Source organism: Leucopleurus acutus (genome assembly GCF_964270905.1).
Source record: "Leucopleurus acutus genome assembly, chromosome: 8".
Taxonomy (NCBI): Eukaryota; Metazoa; Chordata; class Mammalia; order Artiodactyla; family Delphinidae; genus Leucopleurus; species Leucopleurus acutus.
This window is the reverse complement of record NC_139151.1, coordinates 79029092-79036215: the sequence shown is the minus strand read 5'-3', so window position 1 is coordinate 79036215 and position 7124 is coordinate 79029092. Positions and strand designations below refer to the sequence as shown.

The window sequence follows — 7124 nt, the reverse complement described above, 5'->3', positions numbered from 1 at the left end:
ATAGATAATAAAAATCACTTGAATACTACCACATAGACATAACCACTCCCTTTATTTATTGTAGTCCCCTTTAGCATTGTTTGTTCTTTGTTTCTTACAGAATTGCCAGAACAATTTTTCCCCAACTATCCTAAAACATACCAATCTGGCAACCTTTTTGGAGAGGATTTATGCAACTCAAGATCTTGGACAGAAAAAATCTAACATGATCCTCTACCGGTAACTCTGGCTTCCTTCTGTAAAATTTCAAATAAAAATAAATGAAATAAATGTTGCTGTTGGGAATTATTTGTTTTGGAAAAACAGCTTACTGTTTCCACCAGGGCTAAGTCTTCAGGGAAATCCTGGACATTCACCCCTGTGACAGAATTCCTGGCCTGTGACTCAAGGGGCAGATGAGGTTATGTTTTCAGTGCTTACAAGAAACTAAATTCACTGGGTAATTACTTGTCTACACAGTCCAAATGGAAAGAGTTAAATGTACTTGGAGACACTCAGGGAAGTGGTATGAATCTCTGGTGTGTTATGGTCTATTTTTTCCTTCATTTATTATTTTATTCTTCAGGAAATATTTATTTTATTTATTTTTTTTACATTGTTTTATAGTTTACTTTTAAAATGACAGTAACAAATGGCCTTCCCTTGTTGGGGAATGACATATCTACTTTCAGTCAATAGGGACTTAAAAAGTAACAGCATTTTGTCCAAATTGAACTTACATAATTGCACAAAAGTCATACAAAGCATTAAGAAATGCTCACAAAGACTGCAGTTCTCTCAGCTTCTCATGAAGCACACCCCAAGAGGCCTTGGTTTCAGTGGGGACCCCTGATCTGCATAATACTGATGCTAACCCCAAGTTCCCCAGTGACACATAGGCAGAGGTGAGAGGAGCCAGGAAGACACATGTGCTTTGGGACAGTGGAATTCTGCCCTACAATTAGGGTTTAATGATGTATTCACCTTCTCATATTAGGATTAGTAAACAATTCAGCTGGAAGTATATTTGTCCAGGCTTAAAACTTAACCCTATCAGCTTAAGTTTTGGGATACAGATCCCACTTCAGGAAACTAAAATTTAAAAAAAAAAAAAAAAACTAAACAAAAAACACACCGTAAAAACCTCTTCCAAGCAAGAGGTTGCTTGGAAACCTCTTGGGCCACCATCCTGGGCTCTCACTTAGTTTCTAACATACACACACAAAGAAGTTACCTTATCATTGATCATATGCCAGTTGAGGGATGGTAGACAGAGTCTCACTCAAATCCCAACTCCTGTTTTATGGACAGCGGTTACTGGAAACCTGTGTTACAAAGGACTCTGAGGTCACAGCTGGAACTGGTGGGACAGCCACTATGCTGTACTTATGTGACATGGACACAGGACAGGGAGAGGCACTCATACATCATATTTGCAATCTTTCTATTATTAAGAAAGCTAAGGAGGATGTTGGTTATGTATGTTTTGAAAAACATAACAAAGCCCAATTTTTCTATTTTAATGAGTTGCAATGTCTTTATCTGGGGATTTAACTTATTTTATGGATCTTAAACCCAATTAAGATATAATGTCTATAGTAGGAGTTTTCCTTTTCTGACCTTACAAAAATTAATTAAAAAGATAACAATATTTTGAAAGAAGACACACAAAGAGAACTTTAAGTCACCATGAGAAGTACCTTCCTAACTTGGGTATGACTATGAGAAGAGGAGAGTTATTATTCTATTTCTACTGCTGTGTTTCAAATAAAAAACCCAGTCCCTGTTTAATTATAGAGAAAAATAACAATTCCTGAAGTAAAACCATAAAACTATGTGGCAGAGGCCATCTAGATATACTTCTTTCCTTTAGATTATTGTTAATATTATTGTCAATATTTCAGCTGTATCTCTTCAATTCAGGGAGAAAAATTCCAATGTAACATTTGAAGCATTTTTTTAAAAATTAAGGTTTTCATTAGAAGAGCTTGGTGTATATATGAAGTATTTATTATACTGAAACATGGAGGGAAATGTGCAGCATGTCTGTGGTAAGGCTAAGAATGAACAAGATTCCAGCACTGTGCACAATTATCTGCTCAACCAATCCTGAATAGATCAGACAGTCCCTAAACCACTGCTCTGAGACGCTCTCTGTGTCATTTCTTTTTTTTTTTTTTTTTTTCCGGTACGCGGGCCTCTCATTGTTGCGGCCTCTCCCATTGCGGAGCACAGGCTCCGGACGCGCAGGTTCAGCGGCCGTGGCTCAAGGGCCCAGCCACTCCGCGGCATGTGGGATCTTCCCGGACCAGGGCACGAACCCGTGTCCCCTGCATCGGCAGGCGGACTCTCAACCACTGCGCCACCAGGGAAGCCCACTGTGTCATTTCTTGAAGGTCCTGATGGTCTGATGCAAATGTTAGCTGCTGTGGTTAATCGGGGACTCAAAGGACAATATGCCTGGGTCAGGGACTATAAATCACCAGAAAAATTCCACAACGGTCATTCTACGTGTGACTTGCAACGCCTGTAGCACTCGCCAGGAATCCAGCCAGAAGTCTGTTTCATGTCCAAGTAGGCTGCTATTCATAAGAGCCACCTAAGCTTTCAGCTAGAAAGTTGAAGACTACAGAAAATGATTTATAGGAAGAAAAGGAAATTCCTTATTCCAGGATTGTAAGTGAACAAAGGAAACCCAATTCCAGAAACAGGTTGTTGAGGCCACAGAGGCCGAGGGAGTGAGAAGCCAGAGTTGTGGGTTTCTTTTCAGTCCCCTCTTAGAAAGTAACAAGCACAGGACGGAAAAGTTGGAGGTGGGTGAGGAGAGCAGGCGCAGGGGTGATGACTCCAGCTGTGCAGCCATGCATTCCCACAGCTGCTGAGCAAGCCAAGCATTGGTGCGTGAGCACTGTCAGGACACAATTTGTATCACTTTGGTTGCTAACATTATCTTTGTCTCCCGATGAAGTCATTGCCTGTCTGCTTCGGGCTCTGTACCTTGGGTTTTTCCAACAAGACGGGCAAACCTCTAGCACTGCAAGGAGTGTTAATCTCCTAGCCTGTTCTTCCCTAAAGCAAATATTTTCTTAAAAATTTTCGAATTTAGGGCTTCCCCTTATGACAGAAGCTCCCAAATAACCTATTTGCAGTAGTCTCGCCCTGTTCACTTTGCAAAGTGAGTTTTATATAATTGCATCCAGTGCTGTGTTGAGGGAAACATGAGTCTTTACCATTGTCCTTCCAGTGCTAACGTCCAAGGAAGGAAAGGATCACAGGGTGTTTACAGGTACTGGGTGGGTTGCATAATTTGTTTTTATCGGCACTAAAGGAAATCACAGAATGATAACCGGGGTGTCTGTCTGAATACGGGCTGCCATTCCTCTGACTTTAATAGGGTAAGTAGAGGATCTGCCCTTGGCCAGGGAAGCAGCTTCAAGGGTGTGCTCTGAGGGTCAATGCATTAAGAATCTATAAAGAAAGCATGGATGTCTGGGAAAGGAATCATCTTTAGATTGAGAACAGATGGATGGAGGTCTGGATCTATAGCAGACACAGATATACTTTTCTTTCTTTCATTTCCTTCCTTATCAAGAATCTAAACACCTTCCAGGTCCCAGGCAACCAAATACTAAGAAAGGCTCAAAAATGTTTTGTTCAATAGCTAGTGTTGCTGGAATCTGGACTGTGGCTGAATGGTGTGACTGTAGGACACCAATGCCCTGAAGGCTCACGTGGCTCCAGTAGATATGTGGGCTCCTGGATAGGTAGGCAGGTGTTATAGAAGGTACGTACTGGCCACCCACAATCACTGATGCGTGGTTTTCAGTGTAGGCAAAGACCTTGGTGATTGGCTCAAAATATATAAGCATTACCCAAAAATCTTATGATATTAGGTGGATCTCAGGAAAAGTGCAGAAGGGGAAGGACCTGGAGAGAATTTATCCATGTGTTAAGTGGAATGCATGGACATATGTAACCAAGATCTTTCTTTACATCTTAAAACTAAACTTGACTGAGTCATTAATTCTACAGAATTAATGTTACTAAAGTTGTAGTAATACACAATCCAAAAATTCATTTTCCCAGATTTCTAGCTACATAAAACAAAAAAGACCACATACACAATTTCATACACTCATATAGCTGCTGCACTCCCCAGTGGAACACGTATATAAATGTCCACACAGAGACCCCCAGAAAGCACACGTGCACAGAGGCCAACGTCCACCCCTCCTGAACCTGATATGCATGTGGGTCGCAATGAAGGTCAAGGCCCTACTGCATATCTGTTCGATGTCATTCATCTCTTTGGGACAATCTGCAGAAAGGATGAGGGGTGAGTCCTCAGTTACCCCTACATCATCCTCAATCCATACACCAAGACCATGGAACTTCTCAGGGTCATCTTTGTCATCCTCCGGAATATAAATACCCACCTCCACTGTGATTACCACACCAGGCTGCAGAGGGAGGGAGCAGGGCATGTCTGGGGTGCTGTGGACCTCCATCCCGAGGTAATGGCCAACATGATGCAGGCAGTATTTTCGAGCAGCCTTGAAGGCATTATTTTCCTTAATGTTCTTCATGATCCCCAAGTCTTTAAGCTTCTGTCCTATCAGTGTTAGCATCATGCTGTAGACGTTATCCAAGCTTGTTCCAGGGGAGCAGAGAGTCAGAAAATCCCTCTGGACTTCTGCAACAGCTTCATAGAGTTCTGCCTGAGGTGCCGTGAACCTGCCATTGACAGGCCAGGTACGAGTGATGTCACTCACATAGCAAGAAGACTCACAACCTCCATCCAGCAGCACCATTTCCCCATCCTCGATGCATTGATTGTTCTTCACATAGTGCAGAGTGTTTGACCCATTACCTCCAGCAACAACAGGTGGGTAGGCTAGGACGTCTGCACCACGGGCCCGGCATTCAAATTCAAACTTAGCATAAAGGAAGCCTTCCTCTACAGGGGCTTTACTGGCAAACATGATCTCTATGAAAGCCTGTGATGTCAGCTTCCCAGTAATCTGCATTTGTTCAATTTCTGCAGGAGATTTTTTTGGGGGGGCATTCATATATATATATATTTGACATCTTTATTGGAGTATAATTGCTTTACAATGGTGTGTTAGTTTCTGCTGTATAACAAAGTGAATCAGCTATACATAAACATATGTCCCCATATCTCCTCCCTCTTGTGTCTCCCTCCCACCCTCCCTATCTCACCCCTCTAGGTGGTCACAAAGCACCGAGCTGATCTCCCTGTGCTGTGTGGCTGCTTCCCACTAGCTATCAGTTTTACATTTGGTAGTGTATATATGTCCATGCCGCTCTCTCACTTCGTCCCAGCTTACCTCTCCCCCTCGCCGTGTCCTCAAGTCCATGCTCTACGTCTCTGCAGGAGGTTTGATCAGCCTGAGACGCTGTACCAGCTGCTGCACAGCCCGAACCTTGTTCTTGCTCCTGGCTTTGACCTCTGCCAACTGCTTCATGTAGTCACAGTGGAGCTGTGTGAGCCGGCCTCATCCAGTCCTACCACAGTGTACGTGTCTCAGCTTTCAGTTTCGGTCCAACATGTTGAAATTCTTCCAGCGTATAGGCTTTGTCCCCTCCAGTTAGAGCTGTTGCTCTATCAGTTCCAGATCGGGGGCCATCCCAAAGTTCTTGACTGGGATCTCTCTGAGGCACAAACAGCATGGCCTTGTGTGCTGGTAACTGATGGCGGGGAGGCTTTGAAGGACCAGAATGCTATCAGGCTCTTGGAATTCACACAGGTACAGGAAATTGTTGTCTTGGTGGAAAGTATAGGGGATATCATTGCTCATATAGTATGTAGGGTTGGACAGCAGTACCACTGTGTGGTCCGTACCACTCTGCCCTTGTGCTTCCTTGTAGATCAGAGCTATTAGTTTGTGTCTACGAAGTGCATATTCCACCTGGAACAGTCCTGGCGTCACCTCCCCTGGTCTGAGGAGGTGTGGGTGTGTAAAGGGCCTGGGCTGGCCTAAGTATCAGTTTGGAATCCTCCTCTCTCGGATGGGCTGCAGGGAGTACCTTCGCTGTGAACATGACATGCATCTGGAGAGGCTGCGGACGCTTGCTACTGCGGGAACAAGCTTAGTTGCTGAGAGTAGTCAAGGCATTACTGCCATGCTTGTGCTTCAGGAAGGAAACGCGGAAAACTCAGGAAATATTTATTGAGCACCTACCATATACCAGGTCCTGAGGTAAGTGCCAGGGATCCAATGGTAAGCAAAATGGTCATTAATTCCCCAATTTGTTCAGTGAGGGGGGCAAATCATTAAGCAAATAGTTTCACAAATACATATATAAATGCCATGATGAAAAGTCCATCAGTGAGTAGCTATTAAATGCTTACTATATACTCATCCTTGTGCTTGGTGCTGTGGGAACTACCAAGAGGGCTTAGATGACATTCATCCTCAACATTGTTACCATCCAACTGGAGAAGCTTGTGCTCTCTGAAGTGATGAAGGACCACAAGTACCCATCTGTGTAGTGTAGATGTGGTATGATGGGAAATCAGCAAAAGAAGAAGTCAATGTTGGAGCACATTGTTTTTAATTTGGAAAAGTAATAAATAATAGGGATATATGTATAGCTGATTCACTTTGTTATAGAGCAGAAACTAACACACCACTGTAAAGCAATTATACTCTTATAAAGATGTTACAAAATATATATAACATGTAAAACACATTCAAATCGTACATTAATAGTGTCTCTTTCCTACCACAAACCTGTTGGCTCAACAGGTACTAACAGTTTCTCGTGCATTCTTCTAGGAATTTTTCATGCATTCTTGAGACTATATATACTCCATAAATATTATCCTTGTTTTAAATTCCAATTTTAATACATAATTTCTATTGCTTATGTTAACTCCAGAAGAACTTATAAACTACAAAGCTAAGATTTATGCATATTTAGAAAATGCAAATGATATAAAAATTTATTCAGTGAAAGTCAAAGCCTCTTCTCAGAAGTAACTGTTGTTTATTGTGTTTCTTTCTTGAAAAAACTGTATCCACATGCCATCATAGAAATAGAAAAAAGGAAAGACTTGGTTCATCAACTCATGCATTCAAGAAATAAGACTTTCTTAGTTTCTGCTCACTAATTGAACTTTT

At 42.3% G+C, this 7124-nt stretch overlaps 1 pseudogene across 1 annotated transcript; it reads right to left on the bottom strand.

Annotated features, from left to right (window-relative positions):
* Positions 1-4106: 4106 nt before the first annotated feature.
* On the bottom strand, positions 4107-6101 carry LOC309964880 (xaa-Pro aminopeptidase 3-like; annotated as a pseudogene). Its single transcript has 2 exons — positions 5365-6101; positions 4107-5013 (listed from the first exon to the last, which is right to left on the bottom strand). The product of its transcript is annotated as a xaa-Pro aminopeptidase 3-like (transcript).
* Positions 6102-7124: the final 1023 nt, after the last annotated feature.